Raw genomic sequence first — 24,343 nt, 5'->3', positions numbered from 1 at the left:
CCTGTAACAGCGACTGACAGGCAGGAAATCCCTGCAGCTCACTCTCTGTCTCACTACGGTGCCAAATCTCTCCCCTGATCAAGTAAAATGGTCAGAAGAGCATGTGCCGAGCTTTGATTGGAGGAGATTGTTACATGCTCCTCTGACCTCTGGAACACTGAGGATCTCACAGCATGGCTCCCCGTCTGTCTCCATAGCTCCTGCCTATCTCTGCTACCCTCTCTCTTTCTCTCTCTCTCTCTCTCTCTGGGGTCTATTGATGGAGCAGAGAAAGGGCCTTTATCAGTGATAACAGGGCTTTTCACTGATTCTCCCCATTCATTGAAGCGGTTACCATGGCAAAATCTCAGATTTCTCCAGTGGTGCCCCTGATCAGTGTAAATATCGCTTCCCCATACACTGGTATAGGGATAGTGATTCATAGAAGCACTGAAAGCTCGGCTTTCCATTTCGTTTCTCTAAAAAAAAAAAAAAATTGCCATCTTGGAATGGTGTAAGGGGGCTGCTGAGAGGAAAAGAGCAGCGGAGCTGACTCCCTGCCTCCTCCCTGCTGCCCCGCCCCCTTTCTGTGTCCAATGGCCAATGAGAAGGGCCCTAGGAAGCAGAATACAGATGAACTTTTGTGGAGTCTAAATAAAAGTCTTAATAGAGTCTAAATAAAAATTGTCCTACCCTTTTTTTTGGAAGCACCCCCCTCCCCCCATTTTAGCATTAGGAGCACTCCAGCTGCCCCAGCAGGAAGGAGGGGGCTACAAGATACAGAAGAGAGTAAATGAAAGTAAATGCCTTGATCTCAGCCTAGCGCCTGGTGTGTCTGTATCTTTAGCTGCTGTGTCTTGCCCTGCTGCTGCCTCCTCTGGTTCCCTCTCCACGGTGATTATTCACCTGTCTCAAGTTCCTTGGTGCCAGCTCTGCTGCTTCTAATGCAGTGCGCACAGCCCAGAGCATAGATCAGGTCAGGGTGATGTTTGATCTGCTGGTGCATGAGCAGTCATCACTGAGATCACGTTCTCTCAGTGTCCAGACTTTTGCTCAGGATTGGGGAGGACCTGTTTTCTGGACGGCTTCACCAGACATGTAAGTATTAGTGTACAGTATGGTTACATAACGCCACTATCTATTGCATCGATATAAGGCAATATATAGTGGACACCACTTCTTTTTATACATGAATAGACCCCTCTGCCTTCTACATGTTTCATTCTGTTTCTTTATATTTTTTTTTACCAGTATTTGTCCCCCCCTCTCTCTCTCTCTCTCTCTCGCATCCATCTATATCTCTGTCTAGCATCTGTCCCCCCTCTCTCTGCCAATCATCTGCCAACCTTCTCTCCCTTGCTTCTGCCCCTCTCTCTTCCCAGCATCTGTCCCCCCTCTCTCTGTCCAACATCTGTTTTCCCCTCTCTCTGCTCAGCATCTGTTTCCCCCTCTCTGCCCAGCATTATACCCCTTCAATTATAGTTTTCTCTGTAGTAGATAGCTGTAATTACCATGGTCATATTATACCTTCCATCTGTCCTGAATATGGCAGGATAGCAACAATTGGTAGACTTTGCAAGTGGCAGATTTTTTGCCCATAAGTGAGCACTTCTGGGTGGAGAGGAGCAGGGTTTGGGCAGGTCAGGGTGGTGCTAATTTTGTCACAATTTGGCATTTCTGAATGTTGGGAAATATGGTCATAGGTGTCCTATAAGCTGCTCTTTATACTGTAGTTTGCTAAGAATACTAACCAATTGGATGTGTGAACGTGACCATGAGCATAAGATTAATACTTTGTGTTTTTGTGGTACCCGGCTTCTTATATTATGTCAGTTATATAGGGATGGGGAAAAGCTGTCGCTGACTCTTAGATGGATATGAAAAAATATTCAAAATTGGATAAAAAGCAACAATTAAATATTCTACGTGGCCATTGGCATACCTATAATGGTTGCTGGGTCCAAGAGGTCCACATCACACACCCTGAAGATTTTTACATGCACAATGGCCGCTTACTGTTAATGACCCCTATGAAAGTTGTTTATTGTGGATTGAAATTTCATGCCATTACTTTTATATTGGTTTCACAACTGTTTTAATACTGCTTTTAATGTCACTTTCTTTTGCTCTTCTCTTTCTGCAATCCCCCAGTGTGCTATAGTTCTACTAATTGCAATTTCTGCCATCTATAACTCATGTAGTGCATCTCAGATGACTACCGCTGCTGGTTCCTTCATGGGCAGGAAGGACAATAAGTGGATCTATTTATGAAGTGTCTACCATACTAGACATATTCACTTACCCGTATATCTCATAGGTCCATGCATTGCTTATCTCACACAATGCAACCAATGTAATAAACCCAAGACGGCTGCATTGCTGGTACTCTCTTGGTGTGTGTGTGTGTGTGTGTGTGTGTGTGTGTGTGTGTGTGTGTGTGTGTGTGAGGGGGGATGAACAATACATGGATCTGAGGATTTTGTGAGGACCCTGCATTTCATTTCATTACTCTGTAGCTCCCCCATTTTGTGTCATCTACTCCAGACATTGCCTACTCCTCCCAGTGTAACCTATGTAGTGCGCCCAAGATGGCTGCCTCACCCGGTACCTTCTTGGGTAGTATAGATAATGCATGGTACGTATTATCCAAGATGCCTACAGTTATGTTCATTGGTTTCTTTCTCCTGATTGAGATGGATGCAGATCGCTGCATACGCAGCCAGATCTTTGTCCATCTCCTCACATGCTGGGGGCCACCCATCACAGGGCAATGCTGCCCAGCGTGTGTAGTGCTGCCTAACGATGCCTGTGCAATTAAATTGCATCAAACTAAGGTTGAACCGTGGCAGTGCAGCCTGGCAGCGCTGTCAGGTGGCCTGCCACCATTTTTGTTAATCAGACCGTCTGCATGTGATGTCATGCAGCCACCCTAAAACGCTCCCAGAATGCCACAGTTTGGCCTGCCATGCTTCTCAATGCCCACCGAACGCCCGCCACTGTCAATCACACTGCGGGCGCATCCTTCTGAGTGCGGCTGCAATGTGTAAGGTCGCGTGTGGCTGTGTTCGGGCTGAATGACCCCCTATGTTCTTGATTTCTGTAAAGAGCCTGGAGTCCTGCTGGAGAAAAGCACTGTAAAACCAATGTAAAAAACAAACAAACTTATTACTACTCAAGACCATAACTGAATACAACAATAGAAGGAGAATCCTGAGAATTTTAAATGTGGATAATGGTGTTTTGAGATCACTTCCATTAGTACAGTATATCTTTCCATTGGATCCTACTCCCCCTTCCAAGGTTGACTGAAGTCCTTCTGGTGTTGTAGGACTGGTTTCAGGTATGTATTCACAGAATATTTCCCAATAGGGTTTTCTTTTCTATTCTCTGTAGATTATCAAGGCACCTCATTCTCTAGTCCTCATACTGGTTAATAAGAAAGTTTCTTACCAATTCTCATGAGACCATTTGGTCTTTTCATGTTTCTATTGCATTGCCCTTGGAGACGAATTCACCATTTCATTTCATAGGTTAAAAATAATTCAAAATACCAGAAAATTTCCTATCCAGAGACCAAATATTAAAAAAGAGGTCTTTGTTATTCATGTTTAAAAATCAGCTGATTTTTACCATGAATTTACAAAAAAAAAAAAATTTGCATTTTTATTATGATTTACTAAAGCATATATTATTTTCTGTATGTATATTATGGACTGTGAGATATTGTTTTAGGAAGATTTAGTAACTTTTAGATCGCATTTATTATTACCGGTAAATGTTTAAAACCATGTTACAAATGCCTGGATGGATCTTGTTGGGTCTTGTCGTGACACTCTAATGAAACTGAGGGGCAGATGTATAAACCTGGAGAAGGCATAAGGAAGTGATAAACCAGTGATAAATGCAAGGTGATAAACATACCAGCCAATCAGCTCCAATATGTAAATTAACAGTTAGGAGCTGATTGGCTGGTGCATTCTCACCTTGCACTTAACACTGCTTTATCACTGGTTTATCACTTCCTTATGCCTTCTACAGGTTAATACATCTACCCTGAATATCATGTCTGAAACTAAGCTTTTTCAATTGAATGTTTTTAGACAGTAGCATTATCCATCATACGGGATCTGCCCAGGATACCGGCATTCGGCATCCTGGCAGTCGGAATGCTGACGCCGGGATCCCGACACTGCTGCAATGTCTGCGTCGGTATCCCCACATATATTAAAATGCAGGCACCGCGAACCTGAACGCCGGAATCCTGATCGAAGTCTACCAGGACTCGTCATTGGCAAGCCGCGGGAAGTGTGTGTGTGGGGGGTAGGCTTAGGCTGTGGCGGGAGGGTTAGGGTTAGGCTGCGGGGAGGGTGGTAGTTAGGCTATGGGGGGGCTAGGGCTAGGCTGCATGGGTGAGAGGGTTAGGTTTAATCACCTCCTGGGAGGATTAGGGATAGGCTTCGGTTGAGTAGGGGGGATTAGGGTTAGGCTGCAGGAAGGGCGGGTTAGGGTTTTGGGAGGTATGGGGGAGGGTTATACATACTTACCCAACCCCTGTCGGGATTCTCTACTTCGGGTGCCGGTGTCGGTAATAGTACCGCCAGCATCCCATGTTCCGGGATATCATATATATCCACTTTTATACACTGCATCTCATAACATTATTAAATGTTAAAAACTCAGTAGAAAAACAAGCCGCACAAGCTAATATACAATAATAATATAGATTATATAGAATCACCTTGCTCTCTGGACTGGGAACTGAAAACGAAATATTATATTCTTTCTAGCCATCTGCCTTTTTTATTTTTTGTTAAACTGAGCTATGAATTATTGTTTGACCATTTATGAGATATATTTATCTGGTACACATGAGCCTAAACAATTAAAACAAATGAACATTTCCTCCAGGTTTAATACAACACTAGATGCTTTGTTTTCTGGGCATATTTGACCTGTGAAGTTATTAGAAGAAAACAGGAGTTAAAATGTGTGCAAATTAGAGACTTAACATAAAAGGCTTACAATAAAAATGTCCGTTTAAAGGACTGTAGCAATAAAAGGTTAAGTACTTGCCATAGATCACATCTAATAGGACAATTAAGGAAAATCCACATCAACGTTGAGCTGACAAAATGGTAAACGGTCACGTTAACTTATTCACCATTCAGGCTGTCACTGCTGTAACAAGAGCTAATTGGAAATGTTATAAAAATGTATTTTTGTTTCCTATGCATATTGGGGTGCAGAACACAGCAACGGGAAAACATACTGTTTTCTGTAACAGAAATAAAAAATCCTATGAAACCTCACCTACTTATTGGATCGCATGTCCCAGCATGGGGTCCAGGGAATAAGGTTTGTCTGCTTGTGTGGGGAAGGGCAGCATTTGCTGTGTAGGGGGCCCTGCCTTGATGCCTCTTTGGGCCCCCTTACATCTAAAACTGGATCTGCAGCTCACACAGAGAAACTCATGAATGACATTGTATAGTATCGAGCACATGGCTAATTGATTCTCAGCAGTAGTTAATGAGCAGCTAATCTGATCAGTGTGAAAACAGCTGTTAGCAAAATAGATATGGTTTGTCATACAGGGTGAGTTCTGCACGAATCAAACACTGTATACAGTACACACTAGTTATAAATTACATTTTGTCAATACCTCACCACCATGTATTAGTTCTATCCATCACGCAATATAACATAATTTAAGAGGAAATATATATATATTTTTTTAAATTATTTCCAATATTTATTTCTCAGTAATTTTATAACTTTTTATGCATTAATAATAGGAGTGATATTTTTTCTATGCCTTTTATTGAAATCAGTGGTGGAACTTGTGAGTGGTGGAACCATGTGCAAAAATATCATTTGGACCCCCCTCATTTACCCCAAGTTCACAATATGCCACATGGCAGTGGATGATCAGTAGATGCAGAGGGTGATAATGGAAGGCAGGCGGAGACAGAGGGTGACAGCAGAAGGCCGGGGGGGGGGGAGGGGGGGCAGAGGGTGACAACTGAAGACAAGGAGAGGCAGAGGGGGACAGCAGAAGGCAAGGGGAGGCAGTTGGTGGCAGGTAAAGACAGTAGGTGACAGGGAGAGACATTAGGTGTCAGGGGTACAAGCACAATGTCCTGTTTGATGTGGAGACCAGGAGGCATGTACCTTGGTGGTGGCATGAACACAGTGGCCTCTGCTCTGTCTGTGACAGGGACCTCCACCCCTTGTGATTCCCCCCCCCCCCCCCTGTGTCCAAACTCTGCTGCCGAAAAGATACAGTGATATTCACATTGATGAGTAACATCTGTGCATAGTGGTTTGACCTGGTGGGAATCTAGCAAAACCTCTCCAGCTTCTGTGGTCCCAATTCCTAAGCATCAGGGCCAGATTATTCTATGGAGACACTGGGGTAAATTTGCAATAGCTTCTAAAACAGAGAATTGGTGATGTTGCCCATAGCAACAAATCAGACACTGTCTTTCATTTTCTAAAAAGTAAAAGAGAAATAATAGACAGCCTCTGATTGGTTGCTAAGGGCAACATTACCAATTCTCTTTTTAGAAGCTTTACTAAATTTACCCCACAGTAGCTGATAGGGTAGGGGGTTAGATGCCCACATCCACTGGTCATAGCTCTTCTGCTTGTCATAGTGGGCCCTTGAACATTTTCAGCTCCAGGTGTTGTGGTCGGCCTGCTAGGTATACTGTAGCTAACCCCATTCAGAGATGGTGACAACTAACCTCAAAATGTCAGAAGCAGTGATCTTCTAATTTTCATTTTATTATAGTAATTGTTTAGTTCCTGTTGCCCCTATTTACTGTACTTTATAGCCCGGGACACCCAGCTTCTGACTTGGATCCCATCCATAGATTCTACGGGTGTGCATCCTCTATCACTACTGAGGCCTAGTTAGCTTATTATGTCAGCATCTATGATACACTGAATCTTGATTATTAATCTATTACTTACACGTATAATGTCTAAGTATAATAAGGAACTCCAGTTACTCATTATTACTAAGATAAATTCTCACATTTGTTCTCAAAGACTCAGATTAGAAGAACCCACATAACCCTGCACCTTCTGGGTGACTTCTCTGAGCATGAACTAAGGTTTGAAAATCCACATTTTGCTAGGCAGAAAGGTCGGTAAAACTGATAGATGATTCTGTGGAGGGCACAGCCGTATCATACTGGCACAGAGGCATCTGTATTACTCCTGTGTAAAGAGGAGTTGGTTTAGTCAAATTAGCCATCTGTCTATGATGAATTTAAATACTGATCTGGTACATTTAATAACAGCAGTTGGCTGACTTGTCTTTTACATTGATCAGTATTCATGAAAGCGCTGTAGTAATTTACTTAAGACTGTAGGTTATACTATGGTCTATGGAGAATATGTCTTTCTCGTTCACAATATACAGTAGAACCAGTAATTAAGAGAATTATTTCACATTTAATAGGTTTTAATTTAACTCTATTTTTCTAAAATGTATTGTTATAAAAAGGTCAGTCTGTGCAGAGAACCTAATTTGTCTGGATATTTGTATTGGAAAAATGTGCCATAATCCTTATGTCTCCTGGTGTAAAATTATATATAATTAATCTTGGTACTGCCATCGGTCAGTCTACAAGCGGAGCAGCGTTTTAGGAAACATTCACTTAGTCAATTACCACTTAGTGTGACCTACTGTACTGTGACATCTGCACCAAAGGGCGTCACAGAATGTGGACTAAAGGAAAACCTATTGCATCATCAAGAGACTGGAACACTTGGCTTTCCCAAGTAATGGCTCTTGAATAAAACATTTATCAAACTGTGAGACATGAGATTAGATTTATACTGTATATTCACTAAGAACAGACCAATACATCAATATATATTTAGAATGTTTATATTCACTTTTCATGCTGTTCTTCATTATTTCGCACAAACTGTATATTTATTTTATCACATATAGGTTTCTGTTGCCAATTGACCTATACAGTGGCCTATTGATAATAGGATTGGGGCGATAAGTGTAATCATTTATTGACTCTTATTGCAGCACTAAAAACTGTATTTTTCCCCATGCCGCCACGGCCGAAGCTATCCATAGTGATAAGAGTTCCTTATTGCTTCAGGGATTTTGTTCTGCTCTGTTGAGCCTGCTTAGTGACCCAGATCACGTCTGAAACTGAAAGACTGGATTGAGATTTTGCTTTAAATAAAAATAAAGCAAAAATGGGAAAGAATATCATTAATAGAAATAAAAGAATATAACGTAAGATTTCACTAGAACTAATATTATTAATATTATAGCTGTGTGGACCTTGTCGTCCATTTATGAGATCTAGGGCATGATTCTGAGTCGGGTGCAGCCATGTCTGTATCTGTTGGTGGTCGCCCCTCTGCAACTTCATGCAAATGCAGCTACAAAGTTCTTTCCTGGTGTAAGGACTGAGAAGGCCACTGTCAGCGTCCATCTAAATACTGAGTAGTGCATCTTTAGACGTGTCATCAGTCGCACCAGCTCTATGGCACGGACAGTTTCTCCGACCTCCAATGACCTCCTATGTGAGTGTCTCTGTATGCAACCACCGGTTGAGCGTCTCTGCATGCAACTGCCAGTTGAGCTTCTCTGTACATGCAGCTACTTTCAGTGACACCCCTGAGACACTCACATAACAGGCCCATAAATCTGACCATCTCGATGAGTCCATTACACCACATCCCTGTCAGTGCCAAGGAACACCCAATACATTTTCAAGATATTTCTGAGACCTTGCATCTCACGTATGCATCAGTCTCCACTCCATATGAGTACATGCACAGAAGAAAAAAATAATACTCCACTGTATCTGACATTGGCTGTGCGTGCCATTCTGAATCAGACCCCTACTGTTCTCACTCTGTACTCTTTTTTATTAAAGTTTTTCTTTGAGGATCTTTCATTGTTTTTGTTTTCAGTTTGTGCTTTGCAGCAAAATCACACAGTGCTCTGTACTTGTCACCTAGTTAATGTTCAGGAGCAGATTCAATTTAAGGCAAGGTTCTGGGGGGTCTATGTACTAAGCCTTGGGTAGAGATAAAGTGGACGGAGATAAGGTACCAACCAACCAGTTCTTAGCTGTTTTTTTTTTCCAAATACATCCTGTAACATGACAGGAGCTGGTTGGCTGGTACTTTATCTCTGTCCACGTTATCTTTCTCCAAGGCTTAGTACCAGGGGCATCAGAACATTTATAGGTTGGGGGGGCAAGATAGATTGTCATTTTGGCGCCCCTGGGGGCAGAACCACCGGAGGGGAGAAGGAGGCGGTATTATGGGGATGAAAATAAAACAGCACCACGGTGGGGAGGAGGCTGCACCATGTAGATGAAGGCTGGGAGACCCACTAACAGAAGCACTGCAATGGGAGAAAAAGTAGCCTGGGACTGCAGCATTGCACCAGCAAGCACCATTTAGGTGACTGTGTGGGAGCAGGCAGGGCCGGCAACAGAAAAATTGGGGCCCAGTACGCAGATATCTCTGGGCCCCCCACCACCTCTATCCCGCATCCACACATCCCCCATCCGTTGTCACTACAATTTCGCTTAGGGGAGCAGGAGAGAGAGTGAGGGAGAAACAAAGAGTCAGAGATATAGAAGCAAGAGGAGAGAGAGTGTTAGGGAGAGAGAAAGAAAGGAAGAGCAAGAGAGAGGGTTAGGGAAAGAGGAGCGAGAGGCCCCGGAGAGCACCTCAGGAAGCGGTATGCACGCCGGATGCAGAGGAGGAACAGTGCCCCTCATCCCGCGACCTAGAGACCCGGCTCCTGGAAACGCCAACAGCAGCTCCCATGGGACAGCCAATGGAGAAGGCAACGTGGAAGCCCCTGCCCTGGTGAGTACTAGCAGCAGCCCCCAGCACAGCGATAGCCTAGCCACGGCCCGCGGCCCTCAGTACACTCATCTCCCGGTCCATTCATTTAATGAATGGCCTAGCCGCGGCCCCGCTGGCTCACCCCTCTCACTGGCCCGTGGCCCCACTGGCTCACCCCCTCACTGGCACTTCCCCCTGCTGCTCCAGCCACGGGACCCATCCCCGCTGGCTCTCCCCCCACGCCGCATCACCCCTCTGCTGCTGCTCCATCCATGGCACATCCCATCAGCCAGATTGGCCCATCCCACAACTCCAGCTCCTGTAGTCACCCCTGGGAGCTGCGGTACGAAGCTGGCCCACTGCGGCACCACCAGGAGGCACAACGGAGCAGAAAAGGCCACCATGGCATGGGACAATGACCGGCAGGGGCCCCACAACCAAACTCCTAGCAGTGGAGCAGTGACTACCCAGGCTGGCATGCTTGCCCACCTAGGATGGACTGGGCACGCCCTCAAAGCTGCAGCCGAAACAGTGGTATCCCTAGTGGACTGAAGGGTGGAATGGAGCACACAAGAGGCGTGGGACCCGCAAGAGGGGCTGCCGTGCTGGGGCCCTAGTCAGGTGGAGACACAGAGTCCACTGATCTGCTCTTCCAGCAATCCTACTCTCAAACACTCGATCCCTCGCGAACAAGATGGATGAGCTATCCCTGCTCAAGAATGATGCAAGGTTGGGCACTGCTGGCTCATCCATCCTATGCTTCACTGAGACGTGGCTGGATGACCTAATTGCCGACTCCACACTGTCACTGCCGGGCTACAGCCTCTTCAGGGCCAACCACGATAAGGACCTCACCGGGAGAACCAGAGGCGGTGACATCTGCTTCTATATAAACGAAGGGTGGTGCTCCAAGGTTACAATCCAAAATAAATTTAGTAGCTCACAATTGGAAACGCTCATCATTAACTGCAACCCGTTCTACTCCCCCCTGGAATTTGCCTCAACAGTACTGGTGGGGGTGTATATCTCCTTCCCCCCAAGCAAGCGCAAATGATGCCATGCAACAGCTGGCCACCAGGATAACAGATACAGAACTCAAATATCCGGACTCACTGCTTATAGTACTGGGAGAATTTAACAACACCAACCTGAGCCAAGAGCTACCTAAGTACAAGCAGCAAGTCAAGTGCCATACCAGGGAGTGGCGAACCCTGGACCACTGCTATACCTCCATCAAGACAGCTTACCAGTCCATCCCCTGCACAGCCCTAGGCCTCTCCGACCACTGCATAGTCCACCTGCTCCCCACATACATCCAGAAGCTGACGACGGAAAAGCCTGTGGTCAGTTCCGTCAAATGCTGGACAATCAAAGCAAATCTGAAGCTACAGGCCTGTTTTGACTGCACAGATTGGAGGGTTTTTGAAACTTCTGCTACCGACCTGGACGACCTGGCTGATGTAGTGACATCCTACATCAGCTTCTGCGAGGACACGTGTGTGCCAACAAAAACAGTCTGCACCTTCAATAACAACAAGCCTTAGTCCAACTCCCAGCTCAGGAAGCTTCATCGGGCCAAGGAGGAGTCATACAGCAGTGGGGACAGGGCCCTGTACAAACAGGCCAGGAACACTCGAAATCAGGCTGGTTAAAAAAATGATTCTCCAACAAGCTGACTTACAACCTTTCAGCCAACGACCCCGCATCAGTTTGGAGAGGTATGCAAGCCATAACCAGCTACAAGAAAACCTGAAAACCCACTGTCATGCACCAGGAACTGGCGGATGAGCTGAACAACTTTTACTGCAGATTTTAGAAGGAGGCCCCCTGACCACCCACTCCCCTGTCCTGGTCCCCACTCCCAGGCAATGCGGGTGGATCAGAAAGAGGTAGAAGGAATGTTCAGAAGGGTCAAACCTAGGAAAGCCACAGGCCCGGACAGAGTATCGCCATCTGCCCTAAAGAAAAGTGCTGTTTAGCTCGCCCCCATCTTCTCCAGGATCTTCAACCCCTCACTAGAGATCTGCAAGGTGCTTTAAATGTTCAACAATTGTCCCAGTTCCAAAGAGCGCAGCTGCAAAAGACCTAAACGACTACAGGCCGATCGCACTAATATCTGTGGCAATGAAAGTGTTTGAACGGCTGGTGCTGAACTACCTAAGAGAAGCAACAAATACCCACCTAGACCCCTTGTAGTTCGCATACCAAGCGAACAGGAGTGTCAAGGATGCGGGAAAGGGGGTAAGGGTAAGGATGCGAGGGAAAGGTTTAGGGTTCAGCACCTAAAAGGGTAGGGTAGGGTTAGACTACTTACCGACCCTTATCGGGACTTCGTCTGTCGTAATGCCACTGTTGGTTTCCTGACCGTCGACATTCCCACAGCCAGCATTTCCTACCCAACCCCTTAGAAGGGGATATTCTGACAGAACCTATCTGCTAATTGAATTGCCCTCATAAAGCAAATGTAGAAACAAACTCCTTTGCTAGTAGAAACACCAGTTTCTCTGCAGTTGGATTCTTAGCCACTTGAGAAATCGAATCCACTCCACAGGTAAAGGCCGAGAGGAGGAGGAGCATTTTAGATATTTTAGGCAAGGAGTAATGAGTGAATGACAGAGTGCTGTCCCTATGCTGCATTTGTCGTTAAGTATAAAATATATACTGTATATATATATACATATATATATTTTTTTCTATTAGATTTTTATCGTCAAATTTCAGACACAGACATCAGAGACAACCGCTAGTCAAGCAACTTGAACGTACTGTATTCATATGTTGTGTTTGATTTTCAGACAGGAGTATCATCGTTTGCTTTGTAAAACAGATAACACGGGTGCCCTTCAATTCTTGTTCTCTTGGCAGGGATACTTTGTATAAATTCGTTTCTTCAGGGGACAGTAAACCTTTGAAATGTGTTTGGTTATTCCCCTGGGTTTAAGTAGACTGAATGTACTCTTGCAGCACTTACTGGCCTGTCAGGTAAAGTGCTCTCCTCTCTGTACCTACTTTGGCTGCCTGCATTGCACAAACAAATGTGTGTGTGTGTGTGTGTGTGTGTGTGTGTGTGTGTGTGTGTGTGTGTGTCAGTATGTTATATTTAAACCAATTTAACTGAGCCTGTCTGGACATAGATATTGTTTTGAGGTAGTAGGGGCATCCTCTGCCAACTGCTTGTTACATATTCCATAATGCCGGTGGGCGGGCTGAGCATCATGGGAAGTTTTAAGAAGCAGCTGTTGTGCCGAAGCGTACACATCTCTGTTGTTAGGACAAAAGTCACATTTTATATATGCCGAACAAAGGAAAAGTACTATGTCTAATGTCACCATGACTTTCCAATGTTGTTCAGTTCAACAATAATAATATTTTTTTCTGGCTTCATTACAAATTAGCAAAACATGCCTCCAAAAGCTTGCAGATACTGAATGAACAGAACTTTACAGAAAGGCACTGATTAAGTACAAGGCTGGAGAATAGGCATTTCCTACTTATATACTTCTTACTGCAACTTAGGAAGTCAGGTTTTCCGCAAGCACTGTTGATTCTTTTTTACACAACAATAATCCAGTCTGTTCTCTGTATGTTGATTGTAGTGTGGTTTGGATCTGCCACAGAGCAGGATAAGACCCGACTTCAACAGGTAGTCAGGATGGGTGTGGAATGGAAGGTAGATAGTAACTAGGTCGACAGTGTCTAGGTCAACCACTATTGGTTGACAGTAACTAGGTTGACAGGGTCTCTAGGTCGACAGGGTCTTTAGGTCGACATGGTCTAGGTCAACCGGTCAAAAGGTCGACACGAGTTTTTTATGTTTTTTTGGTGTCGTTTTCTCCGTACAGTGACCGGGAACCCAAATTAGTGCACTGTGTCCCCTCGCATGGCTCGCTTTGCTCGGATTACCATTCCAATTGTAGTCCATGTGGATCGTTAAGTATGAAAAAGTTAAAAAAAAGAAAAAAGTCTAGAAAAACTCATGTCGACCTTTTGACCTGTCGACCTAGAGACCCTGTTGACCTAGAAATCCTGTTGACCTAGTTACTGTCGACCAATAGTGGTCTACCTAGACACTGTCGACCTAGTTACTGTCGACCGAGAGACTGGATCCCAATCAGGATGGCTGAAAGAATTATTGGGGTTGGACTTCCCTCGATTGAGGAATTGTACTTGACTAGGGTTAGGAAATGGGCAGGTAATATTATAGGAGATCACCAGCATTCTAGCCTCGATCTGTTTCAGGCTATTGCCGTCTGGCAAACATTACAGATCATGTCTTTTGTGAACCTAGAGACACGAAAATAGTTTCTTTTCCACCAGGCTATTACATTGTTGAATAACTGAGATGGGTAGGTGCCGGCACTCCCCCTCCTTTGTCAACAGCAGTGGTGCTCTTTACAAAACTATCAAATTCTGCTAATTAGCAGAATATGCAATCCTTACTGAATTAGGCGCTATGCTTGTAGAAATTAACACATCATGTCCACCAAATTAATGTAGCAACCTGCAATGTCCTGGACCAAACTATTACGGCAAGGAACATGCAAATGAGCCTGTGCTAACCCCAAAAGCCATGCACAATTGCTCAAATAAAGATACACTGTGCCAAAGGCTGACATGTGCCACCAGGCATCACCACCCTTTACCCATTAGAGATAACCTCCCTTTCATGTTTGGACCCAAACCCCACCCCACTTTTTATGTGAAATGAGTTGGTAAAGGACCTCCACTGTGTAGACCGTTTTCAGGGTAAACCAAAAAGCTTAAAAGGAAAGTATAATTAAAGCTGATTGTTTGACTATATGTTTTCTTATTCAAGGTTTTTGGAAAACTGCAAAAATACTCAATCAATGACAAATAATCTTCTTCTACCTGCTCTCTCTCAAGCAACTGAGAATCTGATGGGGCAAAGCACATCTGCCCAATCAACTTGTGTTTTATAGTTTACACTGTACCGTAATCTAAATTCTACTGGCTGGAGCAAATGGGTTCTACTACTTAGGAGGGAAAGTGGGAGATTTCAGGCTTAAGAATGAGATTTTACGTGATGTTTTCCTTCAAATGGGTAGAAATATTAACAGTGTCACTTCATCAGCTGACATCCAAATCTGGGGCACATATTCTCTACCCCCCCCCCCCTCACACACACACACACACACACACACACACACACATACATACTGCCAAATAAATGGGTGTAGTATAGTTTGCCAGTGGTCGGGATCCCAGCGACCAGCATACCGGCCGGAATCCCGACCACCGGCATACCGACAGCTGGGCGAGCGCAAATGAACCCCTTGCGGGCACGGTGGCACGGGGGGTCGTGGACCCCCAAGAGGGAGAAAAGATGTCGGTATGCCGGTAGTCGGGATTCCGGCGCCGGTATGGTGGTCGCCGGGAGCCCGGCCACCGGCAACCTGAAGACCATCCAAATAAATAACCTGTCTGTATTGCAATACATATACAATAGCAATGCAGTTTTATGTTCTCCGTATCTTTTAAAGTTTAAACAATCTATAATACCATGATCCTTTCCCCGCTCAGTGAGACCTGGCTATGTACAAGCCGCAGTTAGGTTGCAGATGTTTGCAGTATTTATAGACAAATATTGGCCTTTTTTAAGTAAAACTTACAAAAATCTGCTGACTTTTTCCTTCTTAGCTACAGCAAGTGTGGACCTGCATTTCTTAGGCTTTGAATTGAAAATAAACTTGGTAATCAATCTTTGCTGCTTATATGGATGTGGCTGATGTTTGATGCATAACGCGTACCTCCAGCCTGCAGCAATTCACTCCTCTCCATTGGCTGTCAATAGTAAATTATATCACAGTCTGTCTAGACCTATGAAACCCTATTGATGTGTAAAATTCTTGCAAGAACAGTTCTTAGCAGTGACCATGTTTAAAGTTAAAAAAGATTTTTGCTAATAATAAACAAGTCGAAAGCTTTCTTAATTATCATTTTCAAAGTCTGGTTCTTTAGTAGCTAGAAGAAAAACAAACAAAAACCATTAACACAATATAAGCCCTTTTCCTTTTGCCTTTCCTGCAAAATAGCTTTACATGAAAAACTGTTATTTACTTAATATGAACAATACTTTTGAACCTAACCTCCAGGATTATTAGGAGGGGAGGTGCAAAGGAAAAGAACTGGGATGGACCATCGAGGAGAGGAAGCAAGTATGACATGTACCCGTCACTGGGAGGCAGCCATTTTCATTGTTTCCTGAATACTGGTGATGCCTTAGTGCCTCAGTAAGTCATTGATTTCTATTTTGGCAGAAGATTCTCAAATTGTGTCAAACTAATTTTTTTAATGCTTGAAAATAACAAATTGCTATAATTTTTACCAACTCATTGAAACCTATCCCTGCTTCACTTTCAGGGCCACCAGGCCTGTCAAGGGGGACCCAATGCTGAGTAACCTGTCTGACAGAATATTTTGCTTTGCTCACCACTTGGTGATCTATTGCTTTGTCAGTTTGTTTCTAATACTGAAGCCATATTAGTTATTTATATACAGTAGGTCTCAGTTCATGTTTGGACTCCAGAAAAATGGCTACCGCTTGTATAACTCAGTTAGTAACAGAAACACACTGTAAAGCAGAAGTTTATTCACCTGATGCTAATGTGCTCACTTTATTTAGCAACTACCCTTCAGCACCATGAACCACAGGAAAACTATTTAGTGATAAAGCCATTTCCTTAATTTGGCATAAGGTTCTATACCATTCTCAGTCGTGGATCTATGTCCATGTGTCTTTGTCAGTGTACAGTATATGTCTGTAATCTCATGGCAAAACTATACAGGAAGTGCATATGGCAGGTTGTGCCACCAGGGCTGGTGCAAGGTTCCTTGGCACCCTAGGCAAGACTTCAGCCTACTGTTCCATTCCCCCCATCCCCAACCCACACACCAGTATTCCCCTCAGGCATTGACTTATCTATAATGGGTACAGGGTGTGATGTGCACACTGGCCTCTGGGTCCAGGGTGCCATACACCATACACTTTGCACCCATATAATTATACTTACCCCTCTGGAGTCCTGCGGCAGCCAGCACTGGTGACAGAAATCACTGGGGAAATCGCGTGGTGGCCATTTTCCCAGTGATTCATGCATGCACCGCAGCTATGTCCCCAGAAGCCATTTCCCTGAGTCCTGTAGTGCTTCAGACACTGACATAGAGGAGAGGGTCCACAAGGAGCCTGCACATGGCACTCCTGCTCATTTAGGGGGTCTATTCGTGAAGCAGTGAAAAGTGTGGAGACATGAGCCAGTGGAGAAGTTGCCCATGGCAACCAATCAGCATTGACATAACATTTATAATTTGCATACTATACAGTTGTACGGAGCAGCTGATTGGTTGCCATGGGCAACTTCTCCACAGGCTTACTACTTCACTCTTTTCACTGCTTCATGGATAGACCCCTTAATCAGCCCCTGCCCTCAGGTAAAAGTGTGGAGGTGGCATCTTAGAAGTTTAACAACCACCGCCTGTATTAAGCTCATGTCTCTCAGAGGGAATGGGGATGATATACCAGCTGACAGAATGCCAGCTGTCAGTATACCGACAGTGGCATCCCATCCACTGGCATGCCAGCAACGAGGCAGCGAGTCCCCTCGCGGGCTCGCTGCACTTGCCATGCTTTGGGCCATGTGGCAAGATATGTTTACCACAGGTTCTATTCCCATTCAGTTGGTGGTGTGGACCCACCAACCATGTGGGAATTATGGGCGGCTGTCGGCACTGCAACCGCCAGTAATATGTCAGCTGTTGGAATTCCATCATCTGGCTTCTGAACACTGGGATCGTGACAGCTGGCATTATAACTGCATCCCCTCTCAGAGACATCCTTAATTTCATGATTGGCAGACTCAGGGGTGCCCCCCCTAAATCACAGAGCCCTAAGCGGCTGCCTAAAGCTCCCTAATGGTAGAGCCGGTCCTGTGTGCCACTTTGTTTGTATATGCAGTGTATGTGGCAGAAGGTGCCACTGCACAGGGAGTTTATATGGCATGGCCTGCTGTAATGAATTGACACATTTAACTATAATTGGACACAAAACTATTGTGTTTCCTGTTCTTTCTAAGCTATACCCAAATTTGTTCATGCAGAATCATGGCATAATTAGTAACTCATGTTCTGTCTTACTTTCTATTCGTAAGCTAGGTACAAACTATACAATTATCTGCCAGATAATCTGCCAGATCTGGCTGGCTGGAATGAAAATTTGGTAATGGATGAGAGTAAAAGACAATAGACCATTTGCTCCCAAACACTGGAAAACGGACAAAAACTGTTGGTCATCCAAGTTGGTTAAAGTTGTATTTAACTAATTTGTATGAACAACAGGTTTTGTTTGTTTTCCAGTGTTTAGAAGCAAATGGTCGATTTTCATTTGCTCTCATCCATTACCAAATTTTCATTCCACCCAGCTAGATTTGGCAGATTATCGGTCAGATAATTGTATAGTGTGTACCTAGCTTTAGTATCACTGAGTAATGGGTATATGTATCAAAGCTTGGAGAGATAAAGTACCAATCGATCAGCTTCTAGCTTTCTCGCAAGCTGTCCCTGCATGCGGTTTCCATGCAATGTAATTAATTATTGCAGTGCGGATTGGGTCAATTTTATCACATCACATCCGCATCCTCAGATGCGGATGGTGATAAATCGGCCCCTAAGTTATCTCCCTTAAGGAATTCTCTCTAAGGATGTCAGCGCAATCACAAGAAGTCATATTTTTCCCAGCCCTTTGTCATAGGTGTGTCATTATCATTTTTACAGTATTGACAGAAGACATACTGAAATAAAGTGTAGATGTTTTTGCTTTACTTCTTTTCCTTTTTCCTTGCCTAGGGGACAACATAAGCAAAAATTGGCTCCTCTTACCCACTCTCCCCAACCATAGGAAGCGAGGTAGATGATTAGAAGGGATGGCATGCTCTTCTTAACAGGGTCATTGAAGCTTCATTTAGGCTTTTTGCCAAAACACTGGTTCAACTGAGCATTGGCTGGCCATGTACAAGCTTAGAAGCACAGCATGAGGGCCTCCTGCTCTGGAAAACGCCACCCCTCCCTAAATTTGAGTAAATAAATGTTATACCTGACTCCCAATATGTTACTTTTGCTGTTGCAAAATATCAACATACAGTAATCATCCTAGAGGTGATTTATCAAATCTTGGAGAGAGCTAAAATAGAGAAGTTGCACATAACAACTAATTAGCTTGTAACCAGCGGCGTCTGCAGCGCTGTCCAGAGTGTGCCGGGGGGAGCTGGCCAGGACATATGAACATACTGTACATGTGAAGTTGCATGTAACATATGTCCTGGCTTCCTTCCCCAGGAATCAGCAGCCGCCGCAGCATGAAACACACTGCTCTGCTTATCAGTCGTCATTTAGCCCACCCCCGGACTCCCATTAGCTGCTTTCACAGGAGTCCGGAGGCGAGCTAAATGACGATTGATAGGCTGAGCAGTGTGTTCTATGTTGCACCGACTGCTGATTCCCGGGGAAGGTAGCCATGATATATGTTACATGCAGCTTCACATGTATGTTGATATGTCCTGGCCAATTCCCCCCTGTACACTTTGGATGGCGCTGCAGCCCAGGAGCCACCACTGCTTGCAACTGTCACTTTTCTAGCACAGCCTGTAAAATGAGAGTTAGGGCGGGATGTACTAACCTCCACCGCTGTGGTATCTGACTTTTCTCTGCGCTCCCTGGCCTTTCTACATGGTTATCGGTCTCCAGTTCGCTGCCCGGCGCTATCCCTTTTTTTTCCCCTTGGGGCTCCACGTTTTTTTTCTGCTTTCACAGCGGTCCGCCTCATCACGGCCACGGCCACTGAGTCCTGTGCTCTCCGTAGCGCTTGGTCAGCGCTGCGCTCCCCCTGTCAGTTGCACATGCGCACTTATGTCAGCTTCCTGGCAGGTGCACACTGGCTTGTGGGACACCGGATCCTGGACCTTGCTGACACAAGTGCGCATGCGCAATTAGCAGGGGGAGCGCAGCGCTAACCAAGCGCTATGGAGAGCGCCGGACTCAGCGGCCCGCAGTGAAAGGAGAAAAAAATGGGGAGCGTGGGGGAGCAACTGGTACCACCGGGCAGTGGAGAGGAGGCCAGTAAGAGCGGAGAAAAGCCAGGATGCGCAGAGAAGAGCGAGATACTGCAGCGGTGGAGGTTAGTACATCCCGCTCTTAGAGACTAATCTTTATCTGTCTCCAAGAGTTGATAAATCTCCCACTTAATTTGACCAAAAAAAAGCTTATTTTGACGCATAATTATGCTTAACATACTTGTGTATGTAATTATTACGGCCTTAGTTGCTTTTAGTTCATTGTCTAGTTTGCTTTAAAAAAAAAAAAAGGACAAAAACCATAATTAGTTGCCTGTAAATAAATAAAATCAGTATCATTCTGCGAATCATACCCATAGGCATTGACTCTCCTCCAGCACTGCGCATACCTTCTCCAATGTTACATCCTTTGAATAAATGTTGGAATTGTAGTAATTAAACAGACGTGCTGTATAGCACTGCTCATCTGCAGTGCGATAATGCTCTAGAAAGCATTGTGTAAACTCAGGGGATTTTTTAATCTCTTTGCCTGTAAGCTTGGAATCGCTGGTTAGTATAGTTTTATGGCGTCCAAGCACGGTAGTGCTGATGTTATCAGAAAAAAAGATTTTATCTCTCACCGCTTACAGAGAAAAAGCAAAGCCAACTAGTTTGTAACTCCGAAATCAAACATTGTACCTGAACTAATGCTGATTTGAATGCATATGAATCATTTTAATTGTGCCATAAACGTACGGTGAGTGCGTTGCTTTCAGGCAGAGATGGAATCGCGCTGTAGAGATGCTCTGTAATGTGGCAAATGTACATTTTTATCTTGGAATATCTGCAGCATGTTTCTCTAGAGAAATCATAAGTGCAAGTTGTGAAGAAAGCAAAGAGAACAATAAAAAAAAAGAGACAAAATAATTTTAACACGTGAGTGGATGGGGGATATAGGGCCAGAGCTAGCAAAGGGCAGAGATGGCGACATGCCTTGGTTACAGACAGTGGTGCCGAGAGGGCTCAGGCCTGATGGAGGGGCAAGTCCAGTGGTGCAAGTAGAAATATTTTCTTAGTGGTACTGAGTGCCGAAAAATGGGTGTGGTCCCGTGTTGTGAGGGGGCGTGGTCACATGCTGCTAGTAGGGGTGTCTACATGACACTAGCGGCGTGGCCACATGACAGCCCCTATTTTTTTGGGAATCTGGAGGCAAGGCTAAAAATATATAGCAATGCCTCCAGTATAATAGAAATATATAGTGATACCTCCAGTATAATAGAAATGCATAGTGATACCTCCAGTATAATAGAAATATATAGTAATGCCCCCAATTTAATAACAATATATAGTAATGCCTCCATTATAACAGGAAAATACAGCCACTGTCACACTCCCAGTAACCCTGACAAAGTGGGAGGAGCCGTCATGCTGCCAAGCACCATTGTCTTGTTGCTTTGTGGCACATTATAATTGTGGTAATGGCAAAGTGTTTGGCAGGTGGTACTGCGTACCCGCTGCCAAATTCTTAAGGGTACTCCGTACCCGAGCGTACCCGCATACTTGCACTGCTGCCCAAGTCCCCTCCTCTTACAAGACAGCTGCAGCTCTTCTCCTCATCCTAGCACATGCTGCTGCAGTGTGGCCGGGGAGGCACTTAAAGTACTATTTTTTCTGTATTTTTTTCTAAGTGTGCAGGGCCACACTTCCGTTGATTAGACCATGCCCCCTGAAAAATACCTGGGCCCAGCCAGACTCTCTACTGCCCTAGTTATAGAAGTGATTTAGGGAACAGGTAAAATTATTTAAAGGACCAATAAGAGGGTTACTATCTATCAGGTTTTTCCCCCTATAAGAAACAAATGACTTTGCAATTTTAGTTATAATTTATATCATAGCTATTTAACAATGCTTTCACTTTCCCCATTGTGAAGTATTTTGTTGAAATAACCTCCTAGAACATACAACTGAAAACTGACAAGCTTTTGGTGTGACAGTTCCAATTTTTAATTGACTGTCCCACCCACAGGCTCCAGTGTCCCACTGCCTCCCAGGCAGTGGGACACTGGGGCACCCAGGGCGAAGGGAAGCAGGAACACTGAGTCTCACAGCAGCTCTGTATGTAATAAAGAAATGTCAATGAGTGTGCATCTACTGATCTTCTGCATATTGCCTGCTCTCCCAGAACGTCCAGGAGACTTCTGAATTTTGGGAAGTTCTCCTACACTTATTTATCTTTAGTCTACTAGGCAGGGGCTTGATGAATCATGGCTTTGCATAGTTGGGGGGAGAAGGGGTCTGCAATGATGCCCATCATGGTGCCACGCCCCCTGCACCTCCCACCTGGGCCTTTTATAAGTCCCATAAGTATCTCCCTTTAACACTCACCATTTGTCTTTTTAAATACTGAACAGGTGCTAAATATTCGGCTGTAGTACGGGTGACCGGCGGTCTCCTGACCGCCGGTCACCTTACCGACGCCGGGATCCCGGCAGCATACCGACGCCGGGATCCCGGCGGGGAGGGGCGAGTGCAGCAAGCCCCTTGCGGGCTCGGTGGCGACCTGCGGTCGCCACGGGTTCTATTCCCACTCTATGGGTGTCATGGACACCCACGAGTGGAAATAGTCCCTGATGGTCGGCATGCCGACCATCGGGATAGTGAGCCGTCGGGCTCACGGAGGAGGTCATGTGACTGTCGGTCAGCCGACCGGCGGTCACATGACTACCACCCTATTCATAGAGCCTAGACTTCTGTATTCCTCCCTGCAGCATTTCCAGAGTGTAAGTATCCTGGGGATTTTAATTATATATAACTGCAAACTTTTATACTTGTAGTATAACTACGCGGTCTGAAGACACTTGTACTTTGTAATGTTGCTATGTTCCTCCACTGAGTATGGCAGTGTGGAACCCTTGTAAATAAAATAAAAAGTCATAATAATTTCTATGTGTCCCTAGCAGTACTTTAGCTCGACCTGCCTCCCCCACCAACCATTAATATCTTTTATACCCCCATGGCAAAGAGACTGTAAGCACTAGACTGCAACATGATTTCTGTAGATATGGATTCTTTAGTAAATATGAATGCTTTCATAAATGCACCTAGCAATGATGCTTTACCATTACCATTACCATTTTTGAATTTCAAGGTGTATTTTAGAAGACTTTCTGTATGCTTAATACAGCTCTCCCTAATTGTTGGTATCCGGCTTCTAGGTCAACCACACTTAGATCGACAATGTCTAAGTCGACCACTATTGACAATGTCTAAGTCGACAGGGTTTCTAGGTCGACATGACAGAAGGTCGACATGAGTTTTTCACATTTTTTTTCCATTTTTTTTTTACTTTTTCATACTTTACGATCCACGTGGACTACAGTTGGGAATGGTAACCTGTGCCGAGCACAGCCATGCGACAGGACACAGTGCACTAATTGGTGTTCCCGGTCACTGTACGAAGAAAACGACACCAAAAAAAATAAAAAAAACTCATGTTGACCTTGTTCATGTCAACCTAGAGATCCTGTCGACCTAGAAACCCTGTCGACCTACTTACTGTCGACCTAAGTGTGGTCGATCCTATGATCCACACCTTTAAATGTTCCATTTTGGTCGTTTGAAATATTGTGTCTCCGGAATTAATCATTCCCTTGCACAAGGTACTGTATATGAACACATAGGGGTATATTCAATTGAAGTCGAAAACTGCCGTCTGTCGAAAAGACGGCAGTTTTCGACTTTTTAAGGTCGAATCGTGATTCGACCTATTCAATATATCCCATAATTTTTCGACAAGTCGATAAATTCGACTTGTCAAAAAAGCACGTGGATTGGCGGAATAGCTGCCGATCCACGTGCTTGTGTCGAAAACCCCCTTTTCGACCATCTCAGTCCAACATAAAAAAATGTCGGACTGAGATGAGGGATTAGAGCAGGAGAGGGGGTAAAGCCGCAGGGAGACGGGGGACATCCGCGGGCATATAGGGAGATCCGCGCTACAGCACAGCGCTGCAGCAGGATGTCACACAGCCGCACCGCTCACGGCAGCTTCCACCCGGCTCCAGCAAGTGAGGTCACGCTTGATGGAGCCGTGTGGACACTGCCGTGAGGTCGGGTGGCTGTGTGACATCCTCCTGTAGCACTACTGTTAGCACTGATCTCCTCCGTCTGCCGGCGGCTGTCCCCGCTGGTCTCCCCGCGGCTCCCCCCCCACCTCTCCTCCTCTGGGTCCCTCATCTCAATTCGACTTGAAAAAGTCGAATTGAGATGATATTGAATAGGGGTTGTTGGATCCATGCATGTCGGAATGGATCCGACGCTAATTGAATATACCCCATAATGTATAAACGTTAGCTTTTTTTTCTTTTTGTATTTATATTTTTGCTATTAATTGCGAACAGCCGGTTCAGCATATTTTACCTCTTAAAAGTAAAGAAAAAATCTGAGCCACGGAGATTCTT

At 44.8% G+C, this 24,343-nt stretch overlaps 1 protein-coding gene across 2 annotated transcripts in view; it reads left to right on the top strand.

Annotated features, from left to right (window-relative positions):
- Positions 1–24,343, top strand: part of MDGA2 (MAM domain containing glycosylphosphatidylinositol anchor 2) — a 1,135,272-nt gene that overhangs the window by 144,899 nt on the left and 966,030 nt on the right. The window lies entirely within an intron of this gene.

The sequence above is a fragment of the Pseudophryne corroboree genome, chromosome 12 (genome assembly GCF_028390025.1).
Source record: "Pseudophryne corroboree isolate aPseCor3 chromosome 12, aPseCor3.hap2, whole genome shotgun sequence".
NCBI classification, from domain to species: domain Eukaryota; kingdom Metazoa; phylum Chordata; class Amphibia; order Anura; family Myobatrachidae; genus Pseudophryne; species Pseudophryne corroboree.
This window is presented reverse-complemented; position numbering and strand designations above follow the sequence as displayed.